The sequence below is a fragment of the Schistocerca cancellata genome, chromosome 5 (assembly GCF_023864275.1).
Source record: "Schistocerca cancellata isolate TAMUIC-IGC-003103 chromosome 5, iqSchCanc2.1, whole genome shotgun sequence".
NCBI lineage: Eukaryota > Metazoa > Arthropoda > Insecta > Orthoptera > Acrididae > Schistocerca > Schistocerca cancellata.
Window position 1 is genome coordinate 143677690 of NC_064630.1, and position 15234 is coordinate 143692923.

The window sequence follows — 15234 nt, forward strand, 5'->3', positions numbered from 1 at the left end:
TTTCTTTAATTCTTGTTCTCTAACTTCTGCAGTGTTGCGAAGAGTGTTCACTCTCCAAGATTGATTGGGCCACACTAATACCAACCAAGTAATTTACCGCTTCTTTTAAGCACTTTTTTTGCATTGTCCATTACCCTTTCAACAGTCAATCTTTGCTCCTTTTATTCTTATTTCATTTTCTTCAATTCTTGTTCACCATGTTCCATATTTACTTTTTTATGCACTTTATACTTGCTTGCAACAGTTTTTCTTTTTCCTGTTCTTGCCATTTCCTCAGTTATTCCTCAGCCACTTTCTCCTCATCTTCACAGTATTGTCTGTATCTGACATAAGTTATGTGTGTCAGCAGAAGTAGTCCCAGAGAGATAATAACAAAATGATTCTTCCCCTCAAGCACATTCATCGCAGCATCTTTTACTTTCAAATGAGTGAAATGAGTCTTTAGTTAGTTTTATGTTCCCTGGGTCATTTGCACAATAAATCATAATGCTGCGAAATGAGTCACTTGGGAAATTAAATTGTACACAGTTATGAGTTAGTAATTCCTATTCACCACCTTTTACACAATACAGTAAAGAAATTCTTCTATGGAAAAGGAGGAGCTGTCAAGGAGAAACTTTTTCAGTTTGTTTTCAAATTTTACTTTGCTCTCTGTGAGACATTTATTTTATATTGCCAGGTAAGTGATCATAAATTTTAGCTGCAGCATTGTGCATCCCTTTTGTGCTAAAGACAACCTTAATGTGGAGTAAGAACAAATAGTAAGTAACCACTTTTATACATCTGACGTGCTTGAAAATGTCTGAGCTTACAGCTGATGCCTCTGACTATCTTGATAGGCAATCGCAGGATATAACTTTGACATAAACCATACAGTATCTAACTTCGATGAGAGACTAAATTATTTATACAATAAAAATGCTTCGTGCTTGGTTGTGAAGTCTACAGCCTTCAGACACAGCAGAAGACTTGGATTTCACCTAACACCAACTTGGGTGAATTCCAGACAGATCATGTGGCCATTTCAAGGAAATCTCAAAAGGAAATACAAAACGTGAAGGTATTAAAAAGTGTCAATCTGGGCTCAGACCACTACCTCTCAAAGATCGAAATGATGCTCCAGCCTGGAAACCCTAGACTACACAGAACCTCCAATATGGTAAGATTTGATGTAGACCGACTTAAGAACAGACAAGAAGTAAGCCAGAGACTGAACAGTACAGATTTCAACAGCTGGGACCAACTGAAGGAGACTCTTGGGAAGACGGCCAATGAACTCGCCCCCCTCATGAGAAGAAGGAAGCATCCGTGGTGGAATGGAGACTGTGACAATGCAATAGCCCAAAGACAGACACTCGAGGGGGAAGTGAGATTGTAAGAAAACCAAGAAAAATTGGAATAACTTTTTGGAGCAAAGAAGGCTTACAGTTAAGATAATTCAAGGAACCAAACAGACCTTCACACAAAACCAACTAACCCAAATCAGTCACAGCTTTGCTAAGAATAGCTCCAGAGATTTCTACAGAATCTTCAAGCAGACACTCGAAAATACAATCCACAAAGCCTCCACTTCAGAGACTTGCAGGGAAAACTGACTTTTAACAACTGCCACTTCTTATCTCAGCACTTTATAAACCTACTCAACTGTGATCCACCCAGCAAAGACTTTGACTACAAACAAACCGCACCAAACCTGGACTCACTGCCTCCTTCACTCGAAGAAGTTGGGCAAATCATTCAACTTCTAAAGACTAATAAGACAGCTGAAGAGGACTCTATCATTGCTGAAATCTGGAAATGTGCTGGAAGCAATGCCATGGGCAAGCTCACCGATACAATCCAGGACATTTGTGAAACAGAGAAATTACCATCTGACTGGAACATGTCTCTGATCCAATTGCTTCACAAAATGGGAGATTTTACTGATCTGAACAACTACCATGGAATGTCTCTTGTCCTGGTAACATAAAAAATTCTCTCCAAGGCATTACCAACAAGGGCAGAAGATCAACTGGATAGTCAACTCGGAAAATATCAGGGAGGCTTCAGGAAGACCCGATCCTGTGCTGAACAGATCTTAAACCTTAAGGCTGTACAGGCAAATTCCAAGATGAGAAACCACAAGCTGGTTGTCACCTTTGTTGATTTCATGAAGGTCTACGACTCCGTTGATAGAGAAATGCTTAACAAAATACTCCAGGAACTAGATCTAGACAACAAAACCCACACACTCATTCTAGAAACCTTGACCAACACCCATACCAAGGTCAAATTTAGAGGTGAGATCTTAGAAAGCTTCAAGATAAAAACTAGAGTGAGAAAGAGGATGGACTCTCCCCACTTCTCTTCAACTGACCTCGAAAAGGTTGTGAGAGAATGGCGCAAGGAACTAACCAATTTGGGTGTTCAGAGTGGAGTCTACCTGGGCCGTAAGAATCAAGGACTGATTGTAGATTGCTTGGTTTTTGCAGATGACATGGCACTGATTGCTGATTGTCTTGAACTGGCAACAATGCAGGTAAACTGCCTCAGAAAACAGGCAGCCAAAGTGGGTCCTCAAGTGTCGCTGGAGAAAACAGAGTTCTTGACCAACATCAAAGAAGCTAAAAGAGAGATGTTACTAGACAAGGGGAAAATCAACAGGACTGAGAAGTTTAAGTATCTTGGTGAACAGATTGAATACAACTTATCAGAAAAAACGTCTTTATCCATGAGAGTCAACAAGTTGGAACTAGCCTATTGACTGACTATGAACACCTGCAACAAAAAATGCCTAACACACAACCTGAAACTTAAGCACTACACATCAGTCATATGAACAGGAGCCCTGTGCCATGGAATGTCTTTCCATGAACCGCAGAGGTCTAATGGAGAAATTGGAAGTCAGAGAGACGACAATCCTCAGGAAGATCCTAGAGGAACAGTAGAAGAAGATGGGGAATTCAGAAGACGGCATAACTCGGAGCTCTACGAACATATCAAGAGGCTCTCTGACTGCAAGAAAAAGAAGAGTAGCTTTCTATAGCCATGTTACAAGATTGCCTCCAAACAGATTGACCAACTGTCTGTTCACCTTCTGGCAAAACAAGAAGGTTCACACCACCTGGCTGACAGAAACTGAGAATGATATTAAAGAACTGGCAATAACTGAATAACTGCTCTCCAGAACAGACAGTCTGTGAGACATGCCCTGAAGGAAGTCCAAGAATTTCAGGGAAAGCCCCAAAGGAAAGGTGCCCTCTGGACAGAAGAAAGGAAGGAGTTACATCGGCAGAGGATGCAACAGTACTGGGCAAAGATCAATGCCCAACAGTTGAACAAGCATGGTCCAAAGTAGGCCCATTTGAAACAAGAAGAAGAAGAAGAAGAAGAAAAATGCTCCAATAAAAGCTGTAGAAATCAGGAGTATCGCGGACATAGAACACAGGAAATATAAATGACACCCAAACTCTGAAAATCATCTTGCCCACAAGTGACTACGCAACTGAATTAGTCAGTCTGTGAGAAATGCAAAACTCAGGAACGCCCACTTGTTAACTGAGGGCATTCACAAGCCCTCCATCTTGTGGAAAAATCTAGGTATAGGCATACCCAAATCTGCAGCTGAACTTCTAGTTCCTATTGAGGCTCTAAATGAGTATTTAGCAATGCCTACATCCCTACTTCACTGTCACAAAAGGACTCAAAACCATCAATTCCCTTGAAGTATCAGTGGTTGGTACAAATGAAAAGAATTTTTCTGCAGGCAGTAAGCCTTAACACAGTCAGGAAGTCACCTGGGCAAATCTCCCTTTGACAGCTGCAAGACAGAACAATATTACAATGCAAATGTTCAGTTTCCTCATAGATGCATAACTGCCCATAATAATGGATATTTTCGCTGTTCTCTGACCTCCAGCATCTTCCTAACAGCCTGTAAGCAGGGACTCATAAAACCTCTACCCAAAAAGGAATTTGCCACAGAACCCTCCAACTACAGGCCCCTTAGCATATGATTATCTAAGTCTTTAGAATACATAATTCATGATCAGTGTACAAATTACTTAATGCTAAATAAACTTCTGGTTTCTGGAAAATCACAACATGATGACTGCCCTTAGAAAAGTGACTGACAAACTAAAACAAGTTACGGACAAACAAGAGGTAGCTGTTATGTACTTTTTGTATTTCAGCAAAGCTTCTGAACTGTCAAATTAGATACGCTACTTGCTAAACTCAAAAGTCAAAACCGAGCAACCCTACGGGTACACAACCCCAGTGAAAACAGGGCCAGGGCAGATGAGAGTAGGAGCAGAGTCAACACCAATGCCTTGGAAAAAAAAAATTGTTGTGATTAACTTCACAGAGAAAGTCAAACTGCCGTCCCAAAGGCAAAATAAGTTAAGGAACAAGGATATGAGTAGGACTCTTAAATTTCAAACATGGAATACAGGTACCCTGCTGCAAGCAGGAGCAATGAAAAGCATAGCTGAAGAAGTGTTGAAATATGGACTGGAATTAGTTGCCCTCCAAGAGATCAGATGGAAGGATGAAGGAGAGATATGGAAGCAAAATTTTACATTACATTATTCAGAGAGGGATGATAGACATGAAGATCATGGTGTTCAGTGTATAAAAAAATTCACAAAAATCTATCCTTGTCTTTATGCCATATGACAGAATATGCACCATCAGAATAACAGGAAGATTCCACAATACCACTTCTGTAAACATATAAATTCCAACAAAAGGATCAGATGAGGACCTGGTGGATAGCTTTTATGATCAGTTGCATGAAGTCTTCGGAAGGATACCTTCACATGTCTCAAGAGCAGTCCTGGCAGATTATATTGAAAGCCTGGAAAAGAAGAACCCTTTCCAGTCCTTTTTAGGTAAGGAAAGTTTGCAGAGGGAAAAAGTAGTAGTGGGCTGAGAGTGGTGCAGTTTATGGCTGGCAATGATTTTAAAGCATTAAGCACATTTCCTGAGAAAAAATGTTCACAAATGGATCTGGAAAATTCCAGGAATGAATGATACAATCATACTGACCAACTATTTGTATCCACAGGATGGGCAAGTAACAATAAAACTGTATACATGTTTTAGGGAGCAAACTCAGACTCCGACCACTACCTTGTAGCTGCAAAAATGAGACGAAAAATTGCTATGACATATGAAGGAGAAAATATAAGAATTATGAACTGGAATGTAGAAAAAATGGCAGATAGAGATCAGCTTTTGAATATCAGATTAAACTGAAGCAAAAATTACCGGTAATTGAGAACAGTAACGTCATAGATAAGGAATGGGAATGTATTAAAAAATATTATCATAACTGTGGCAAAGGATGTAACAGGGCAATCCAGAAGAGCTAGAAATGAGGAGGGTATGATGATGATGATGTAGACAGGTGGTGCAACAGAAAGAAGAAGCAAGATTAAAACCTCTCCAATAAAATATGAAAATTAACCAGGCTATGTATAATAGAAAGAGGACACAGTGGCAACGGCATGCAGAAAAAAGAAGCCTTAACAAGGAAGATAGAAGATGTGAAAGAGCATTATAATAGGAATGAGAGTAGAAAGTTTTGTAGGAAGTTAAAAGAAGAAACATGAGGGTAGAGACCTGCAAGGATACAGATGGAAACCTGTTGACATAAAAGGGGAAAGTGATGGGCAGATGGAGAGAATATTTTCAAGAAAAGCAAGAAGTTGATCGAAATGATGGGGAGCACCTGATATCCCAATACAGCAGGACCAAAAATAGAAGAGCCTACTCTTGCATTGTTGAGTTGTTAAAGAGAGGAGGCATTACTTTACACAAATAGATACACAAACTTATTCTTTAATCTGGAATCAGGAAAGAATTCCAAAAGAATGGACTATAGATGCAATCTAGCCCACACATAGAAAAGGTAACAAGGCATGTTTCTCTAACTCCAGAGAGGTCACTCTTTGGCTTACAAGGTTTAGTCTGCAGTTCTATACCATATGTGGAAGATATATTGGGTGATCATCAGAGTGGCTTTAGAGCAAATAGATAGAGTGTGGGCCAGGTATTTGTACTGAGACATATACAGGAAAAAAGCATGTGAATATAATATAGAACTCAACAACACCTTCATGGCCTTCAGTCAGGCCTCTGATGACTATAGGAAAGATAGAAAACTGCTTAGTATACCATCCAAATATATATTGGTTACTAAAGCAACCTTGGCTGGTACTAAGGTAATGGTGAGAGTGGATGAGGAGTTAACAGACTGTTTCAATATCAGTAAATAATAAATGAGGCTTTTTCACAATGCTTTTCGATTTGATCTTAGAAGCAGTTATATGAAAACCACAAATATCTGGGCACAAAGGTATAAGGACCTTGAACTTAATGACATTGCAGTTATTTATAAACGAAGGCTGTCAATGGAGAAAGTAATGGTGGAACTGAAAGAAGTTGCAAAGCATAGAGGACAGGAAATTAAAGACTCGAGAACTAAATACATGAAACTCTATACAACAGGGAAAAATAACCTGGATGGTCTGGTCAGCTGCATGTTTTAATTTTCAGCATGTAGAGGAATTTGACTACCTAGAGGCAAACATTAATAAAGTAAACTCCATGTCCACTGAAATAAAAGTCTGTACTTTAAAGGGTCATACATTTAAAAAGCTCAAGACATCTGGGATGATATAGCAACAGTTCAAAATGACAATATATATAAAGTTATCATTAGGCCAGTGGTTACCTATGGATGTTAAGCATGAATGTTAACCAGCACTGATGAACAACAACTCTGAATATTTCAACACCCAAACAACAGCATGTAATAATTGGAACAAACAGTGTAGGAATGTAGTATTGGTGGTCCCACAAGGATCTATATTGGGCACATTACTTTTCTCATTATATGTTAATGGTGTGTCAACTATTAGCTCCCATCACTTTTATGCTGATTGTTGTAACCGCGATAATTCCGGTCAAGGGGTTGCTCAAAACAAAAGCACGGTGGGACCAAACAGGAGTGGCCCGCGAACAAACAAAACGGACGAATGGGAAAGGATGGACAAGAACAATGACTGAAGACTGAGCAAGACCCTACGAACAACTACATGCGAGAAGCAAGGGGTCACAAGGAAAAAACCTCTCGAATCACCATATCCACTCGTACATGGAAACAAGCAAAGTAAATGTGCTGTCTGTAGGCGAGATGTCGATAAATTCACGCGAATATCAGACTGCCTCGCTAAGCGAGAGGCAGGCACTTAAATACATGATAGGGTATGTCGCTATTGGCCACTGGGACCACATGTTCCACCATGGCACCCTCACATTATACGTGGGCCAGGGGCGCGTGCAGCCACGGCTTACGGTGCGACGGCTGCAGAGACTTCTAGTGGTAATTGAGGTCCATGCTGTCTGGCGCAGATTCGAAACCCTGTGGCGCTCAGCACCAGATCCCTCCCCCCTGAAACTTGCGCTTAGGGGCAGAAATGCCCTGGACAGTGCCGCGGTAGTCGGCAAATGATAAAAGACCCAGGCTCGTCAACCACCACTGGCGGGGAGGAAGGGACGTCCAAGTATCCATGATGGCCATCCCAGAGGCCAGGGCAGTGGAGGGAGCCGCCGATCCACCTGGGGGAGGGGAGGGCCAGCAGCAGGCCCGCAGGGAGGCAGCAAACGGGGGCAGTGGTGGCGACTCGAGGACCACGTCTACATGTATACCCAAAGGAGGTAGCGGAGGAGGAGGCGGCGGCGAGAGTCCCGCGGGGGTATGTAGGCGGAGCTGGTTATGATGGCAGCGCTCCAACCTGTTCGATGTCTGCACCAACGTCACATGCCACCCTTGGGCCGCAACAACCGTGGCGGGCGCCCAACCTGCCTCGCTCCCGTACACGTGGGCCCACACGGCTGGGCTGGGGGCATAACGCTGAGAGGGCCAGTAGTGGGGGCGGGACGGGGACGGCATAAGAAAATGGAGCAGGGTCCACAGCTGTCACCCATGGAGGAGCTCCACCAGATTATATGCGTCAATTGGTGTGGTGCGATAGGTGCTCAAAAACAGGGTTAGGGGCGACGTGGTTGGAGATGTTTCATCCACCTTCATCAGCTGTTGTTTAAATGTGTGGACAAGCCTCTCTGTCGCACCATTGGAGGAAGGGTGGAAAGGTGGGCTACAGATACATTTGATACTGTTGGCCTGATAGAAGTCGTGGAAGGAGGATGCCGTGAATTGGGGGCCATTATCAGAGACCAATGTGTGAGGCAGGCCCTCAATGGCGAGAACCTGGGCCAGGGCCACGAGTTTGGCCTCCATGGTGGTGGATGCCATGCGGACAACATATGGGTATTTGGAGTAGGCATCAATGATAAGTAACCACATGGACCCCAAAAACGGGCCCGGAAAATCTAGATGGATGTGATCCCAGGGCCGGCGAGGCACAGGCGAGGGTGCGAATGACTGAGGGGGGCTTGGCTGGTGACGTGCACACACAGTGCACCCGCGAACCAGGCGTTCAATATCGCCATCGATGCCGGGCCAATAAATGTGCTGGTGAGCCAAAACTTTCATGCGGGACTTACCCCAGTGCCCGCGGTGTAACAAACTGAGCACTTGATGCCGCAAATCCAGAGGGATGACAACCTGATGGGCATCCGACTCCGTGGCCAACAGAAGGACATCATCAACCAAAGAGAGCCAGGGGTTGAAGTTGGTCCGCATCCAATGAGTAATATAGAAGGGCCACCCGCAGACCACGTAGCGGAGAAACTGCCACAAGATAGGGTCTCGGCGTGTATCTGTGGCAATGTGAGCAGCCATAAGAGGCAAACCATCCAGCGCATCTCGGTGGGTGGAATCAATGTGAAAGCAGAGGACCTCCTATTGGTATGTTGAGCTGTCTGCTCTGGAAGGTGAGAGTGGGGTCTGAATAGTGTAACTAAGGGTTTATGATTCATTAGGAGGGTGAACTTTGTCCCAAAGAGATAGGTGTGAAATTTTTGGATGGTGAACACTATCGCAAGGGCTCCTTTTCAATCTGGGAGTAGTTCCGTTGTGCTGGGGTCAACGTCTTAGATGCATAAGTGATGGGCTGTTCTAAGCCTTCAGCAGTCTGATGCGTGACGATGGCCCCAATGCCGTATGCCGACGCATCAGCCGCCACAACCGAGGGGCGGTCCAGAGAGAAGGGAGTAAGGCAAGGGGCAGACTTCAGCATCGCCTTTAAACAGATAAAAGCCTGGTCACAGATAGGAGTCCAATCAAAAGGCACTCCTTTGCGACGCAACGGAGGCAGCCCAGGTAAGAACTTTAAGTAATAAGTACCCTTGCACAAAAACACCTGGAGTTCAGATAAGTTCTTGGGATGAGGAAGGGGCTCAATGGCTGCGACATTACGACCTGAAGGGCAAATGCCATCTTGCTAAGCAAGTGGCCTAAGTATTCCACTTCCTGTTGAAAAAAACAACACTTGTCCAATGGACAACGTAAACCCACAGATTGCAGAACATGAAATAAGGCGCTGAGGTTGTGCAAATGTTCCTGGTGGGAACACCCAGTGACCAAGATGTCATCCAGATAACTCATGCAGGCGGGAATAGGCTGCGTAAGCTGCTCCAGGAACTGCTGGAAAATGGCTGGCGCCAAAGAGACACCAAATGGAAGGAGCTTGTCCTTGCACAATCCAAAAGGCGTATTGATAACCAAGAAGTTCTGGGAATCGGCATCCAAGGATAACTGGTGGTATGTCTTCGCCAAGTTGATCTTTGAAAAGTAATATTCCCCGGCAAGCTTGGCGAGAAGGTTTTCCTGTCAGGGAATGAGGTAAGTGTCTACGAGGGACTCAGCATTGTAAGTAGCACTGAAGTCCCCACACAGCTGAAGGGACACACTGGGTTTCTGTATGACCAACAATGGTGTCGCCCAGGCACTGTATGTCACAGGCTCCAGAATGCCAGCAGCCTGAAGCCAATCAAGTTCCTGCTTGACTGCCAAAGCCTGACTTGACTGCCACCGGAAAGGGACGGGCCCAGAAAAAGTGAGGCTGTGCATCTGGCTGAAGTGTGATGTGCGCCTGAAAATCTAAGCACATCCGAGATCCGTAGCAAACAATGACGCAAAAGCTGAGCACAGATCATCCAAGTCATGAAAAGGAACAGCCGTGGAAATGACCTTAACTTCATCGTAAATTGAAAAGCCAAACAGTTGAAATGCATCCAGGCCAAAAATATTCGAAGCCAATGGGTGGTCAACAACAAATAGGGTAAGGAGCTGGGGAACACATTTGTACGTTGCCTGGACGACGAACTGCCCACGAAGGGGAATGGAACCATCTCTGTAGGCAACGAAACGCTGAGAGGGAGGTGACAACTCAGGAGAGCCCAGACGGGCATATGTTGCCATATTAACCAGGGAGATGGTGGCCCCAGTGTCAACCTGAAAACTGACATCCTCAGTGAAAAGGCGGAGCATGAGGAAAAGCTTCTGCGCTGGTGGTTCATCCAGTGGAACGACCGATTGCAGAGCACGTATGGTATCTTGAGGCCCAGGAGGGGCAGGACTGGAGCAAGTCAAGCAACTATGACAAACCGATCAGATGTAGCCCTCCTTGTCACACAGAGTGCATGTTTTCCAGCGGTGGGGACAATCAGCTCAAGAATGTGTGGTAAAGCACTGTGGGCAAGATGGAAGTGGGCCGTGTGACTGGCAACGAGGGGTGACCGCAGGCACCGATGCCATAGAGATGTCAGACAAAGAGGAGTCCCAATGGGGCTGGCCTCTGTCAGCTGTGCCACATCTACATTGCGAGGGTGGAACCCGCCGAGATGCATCGATCACCGCCACTTGCGGCTGCGCCATGAGACACTTGTTAGTTGCCTGAGCAATTTCAAATAAGTGGGCAATGTGGAGAATCTCTTCCAAGGAGGGGTTATCAAGTTTCAATGCCGCAGTGCCGACCTCAGGATTGGGAGCCAGCTGAACCATCACATCCCGGATCAGGGAGTTTGCATACGAAGCCTTATACTGGTGACTGATGCACGTAAAATCGCTTCGACAGCTGAGAACCTGCAAGTCCGTGACCCAGGAACCATATGATTGACCAGGCTGGAAGTCCAGCTGAGAGGCGACCACATGGTAGCGTTGGGAATAATAGTTTGTCAGCAAAAGGTATATCTCCTGGAAAGAGAGAGCCACAGGAGCGAACAACGGTGCCAACTTGTGTAGAAGAAAGAACGTGTCTGGGGAGGCCCAAGACAAAAACAATTACCACTGCAAAGAGTCACCCGTGACTTGAAAAGCCATGAAATGTTGTTTCAGCAGATGTAAGTATGTTTCTCAGTCTTCTTTAACATCATTAAATGGGGGGAATGACGGTGGACGTAGGAAACCATCGGACACCCAAGGACTCGGCATCTGTTGTTGTAGTGCTTCCCTTGCATCAACTTCGTCCATTAGTAACCGCAGTGACTACTGTAAGATGTCTAACTGGAGCTGCTGCTGCTGCATGAGCTGCTGCTGTTGCTCCAGAAGACAGACCAACTTCACCTCCTTGCTAACAACTACCACCGTTTCCCTTGTTGCCAAAATGTTGTAACCACGACTGTTCCGGTCGCGGGGTTGCCGAGAACGAAAGCGTGGCGGGACTGAATGGGAGAGGCCTGCAAACAAACAAAACAGACGAACAGGAAAGGACGGACACAAACAACGACTGACGACCGAGCAAGACCCTATGAACAACAACTCGCAGCAAGCAACGGGGTCACAAGCGAAAAACCTCACTAATCAACAATGTCCACTCGTATATGAAAACAAGCAAAGGAAATGCACTGTCTGTAGGTGAGATGTCGATAGACTCACGTAAATATGTGACTACCTCACTGAGCAAGAGGCAGGCGCATAAATACATGATAGGGTACATCGCTATCTGGGACCACATGCTCCACCGTGGCACCCTCACATTATATGCGATCTAGGAGCGCGCGCAGCCAAGGCTTACAGCGCAATGGCTGTAGATACCTCTAGTGGTAATCGAGGTCGATGCCATCTGGCACGGATTTGAAACCCACGGTGCTCAGTACCAGACTGATGACCTTCAGTTATAACTAAGCACACACCCATTTAACCTGTGTACAGCCATCCAGCACACAGACATTGACTCACATGCTTCATTGGAGTGCACGCAGATAGGCTTGAAACTTAAGCCATCTAAAATGCAAACAACCTTAGTTGCTCACAAGAGACTTATTATCTCTCAGTTTAGAGAATCTCGTCCACCACTAATCCTAAACAGCACAGAAATAATTTTCTTCTTCTCCAAAGATCTTGGGGATAATTTTGAACTATCGCTTAGACTCTAATGAACACACAACTGCCATCTGTAAGAGGGGTCAGCCTCACTTCATTCACTACGGAAATATAAAAAAAGTATTTCCTCTAGAGCTTAAACAGAAACTCATAGAGTCACCAATACTCCCCATCCTTGATTATGGTGATCCTATTCTCCGAAGACTTTCATATGACAGCTGACGTTGGGTGTAACTGGCGATGAATGCTTGTGTGCGATACGTTTGTGACATACATTATTTTGAGCACATCACTCCTGCCTATAAACAATTATCATGTCTAGGTGCTGATAAGTGTAGAGACTATCAGGCTGTATGTTTGCTGATTCACCTTCTCAACCACTGTAGTCCTTCTTACCTTCAATCCTTACACTACTATCTGAACAACACAGCAGAAATACTCATTCTCAGGAGAGGAAAGTCTTCTCTTTATCACAATACAACACTGCCATGTACTCTAAGCCATTTTATATGTCAGGATCTTGACTCTGGCAAGTTTTTCCTCAAACTATCAGAGCAATTAAAGCTCTTTAATACTTATAAAGATGGTTAATGGCTCAGCTTCTATTGCAATAGCTATCCCGTCCATATACTTGTTTGCAGCTCACTCTCATCAACTCTCCCTACCCCACCATTTTTGCCTCCCCTTGGAATTCTCTCCCTTCTTAAAAGCCACTGTCATTTCATTTCCGTCTTATCCTCTTTTATTATCCCTTCCGTGTTTTCTAAAACCAAACGAGGCTTCAAAAGTGCTAAACTAATCGATATAATTTGAATGCCTACAACATTGTTTTATTATCATCATTTTAGTATTGCTATTGTTATTGTTGCCAATTATTACTTTTTATTAATAACACAAATTATCAGTATTGATAGAATAAAAAATCCACTGTATTCAATAAATACATTCCAGTTGCAGATGTTTGCCTCATCATACATTTTATTAATACTGAGTTTGTCATGTAATAACTAATCAACATCATTCCTAATGTGTCTTATTTTATCATTTTATAATTAGTATTATTACTACTGTTATTATTATTGCCAATTATTTTTATTGTGAGTGTTACATAATATTTCTATGTATGTGTTGTTCCCGGTCAAATGTAAGTGAGGACCTTAAGGCTCTAATCTGGTCACGCTAAATAAGCAGGAAATAAGCAAAGAAAGTCACTTTTCCTCCAGGTACTGCAATTGTGTACATTATTGTTGTTTTTAAACTGCAGTGGATTATTTACAACAAACATCATAAGGGAACAAATATTCTGCAAAGCAGTAGTCAGAATGACCAACTCCATGATCAGACGTCTACAAGATGATCGTTGGTGAGCACCACATATTATTCTTGTAGTACATTATGGAACAACGGATACTTTATTTCTTAAAGATGAGTCCCCCACAACATTGTACCATATGGAATTATTGAATGAAAATACACACAACATGTCAACTTAATGATTTGTCTGCCCCTAGATATGCAATGATTCTAGGTGCAGATGCAGCTGACCTAAGTTGTTTTAGGTGTTCTAAAATGTGCATTTCCAGTTCAAATGCCTATCAATATGGGCACCTAAAAATTTTGAAGTTTCCACCCTATTTATTACCTCCTCACTGTGTATTACAATTACCTCTAGAGGTGCAGAAGTGAATATGTTGTGTCTTCTTAAAATTAAGAGGAGACCATTGGCAGAATACCAGTTAATGACACTGTTAAGAACATTGTTTACCTTTTATTCTGTTGCTGTATGTATGCTTGGATTGATTACAATACTAGTGCCATCAGAAAAAAGATCTAATTACAATTATTGTATATTAAATGGAAGACCATTTACATATATAAGGAACAACGGCGGGCTTAAGATCGAGCCTTGGGGAATTCCATATGTGATTTATCCCCAGTCAGAAGAATCTCCTCTGATTACATTGATTGAATTACTAAGTACCAATTTCTGCATTCTTTTGGTTAGACATGACATTATCCATTTATTGGCTTTACCATCACTTCCATAAAACCTCAGTTTATTTGGGAGGATATTGTGGTTCAAATAGTTCAATGGCTTAGATAGGTTGTAGAAAATACAAACTGGTGGGAGTTTGTTATTTAATGCTTATAAAATTTGGTTAGTGCATGTGTAAATGACATTCTCAATACAACAACTCGTCTGAAATCCAAACTGTGATTTACTGAGGATATTATTGTTGCTCAGGTGAGATATTATTGTAAAGTACACTTCATTCACAAAATGTTTGGAAAATGATATCAGCACTGAAACAGGTTTCACACATATTTGTTGTGTTCTCATTCAAGAGGTTCCTTGACAATTAGAATCCCCTTTCTACATCCACTTTTTCTGCTTCTAATGTACATACTTTCTTCCATTCATCAACTATTGTATGTTCACTGTACTCAATAGGGAGAACTGCAGTGAATTTCACAATGTTTTTGTATGATCCTTCTTCCACTCTCTTTGCAGGATGCTTATTATACATGGATGCTTATTATACATTAGATGCTTTAAAGCATCTCTCTTCTGAATGAAACCAGTGAATATTGAACATGTACAAGCACTTGCACTAGCAAACAAAATTTCTGTTTTGATAGTTTTATCTTTTAAGAGTTTAACAACATTCTTGTATTTCATAAGAACTTGTTAATTTGCTTTTGTGCCTGGCGTATGAATGGAAGAAAATATTTTTCAACATCTGACCATTGTCCTAAAAGTCATTCTCTAATGTCAGCATCCAGAGGAAACATGTTTCATAAACCGATGACCAAGAAGTTTCATATCTGATTGTACTTTTTCAAAAAAATTTCCAGCAAGATGTTCAGCCATTAAAAAAATTATAGAGAAAAAAGCATTTTCAGAAATATCTTGTAATCCTTTTTGGAATCCACTATTAACTACAGTTTGAAGCTCTTTC

General features: G+C 42.8%; 1 protein-coding gene across 1 annotated transcript in view; it reads right to left on the reverse strand.

The window, feature by feature from the left end:
* LOC126188080 (NHL repeat-containing protein 2) overlaps positions 1–15234 on the reverse strand; it is a 156838-nt gene that overhangs the window by 32160 nt on the left and 109444 nt on the right. The gene's annotated exons all lie outside the window — the stretch shown is intronic.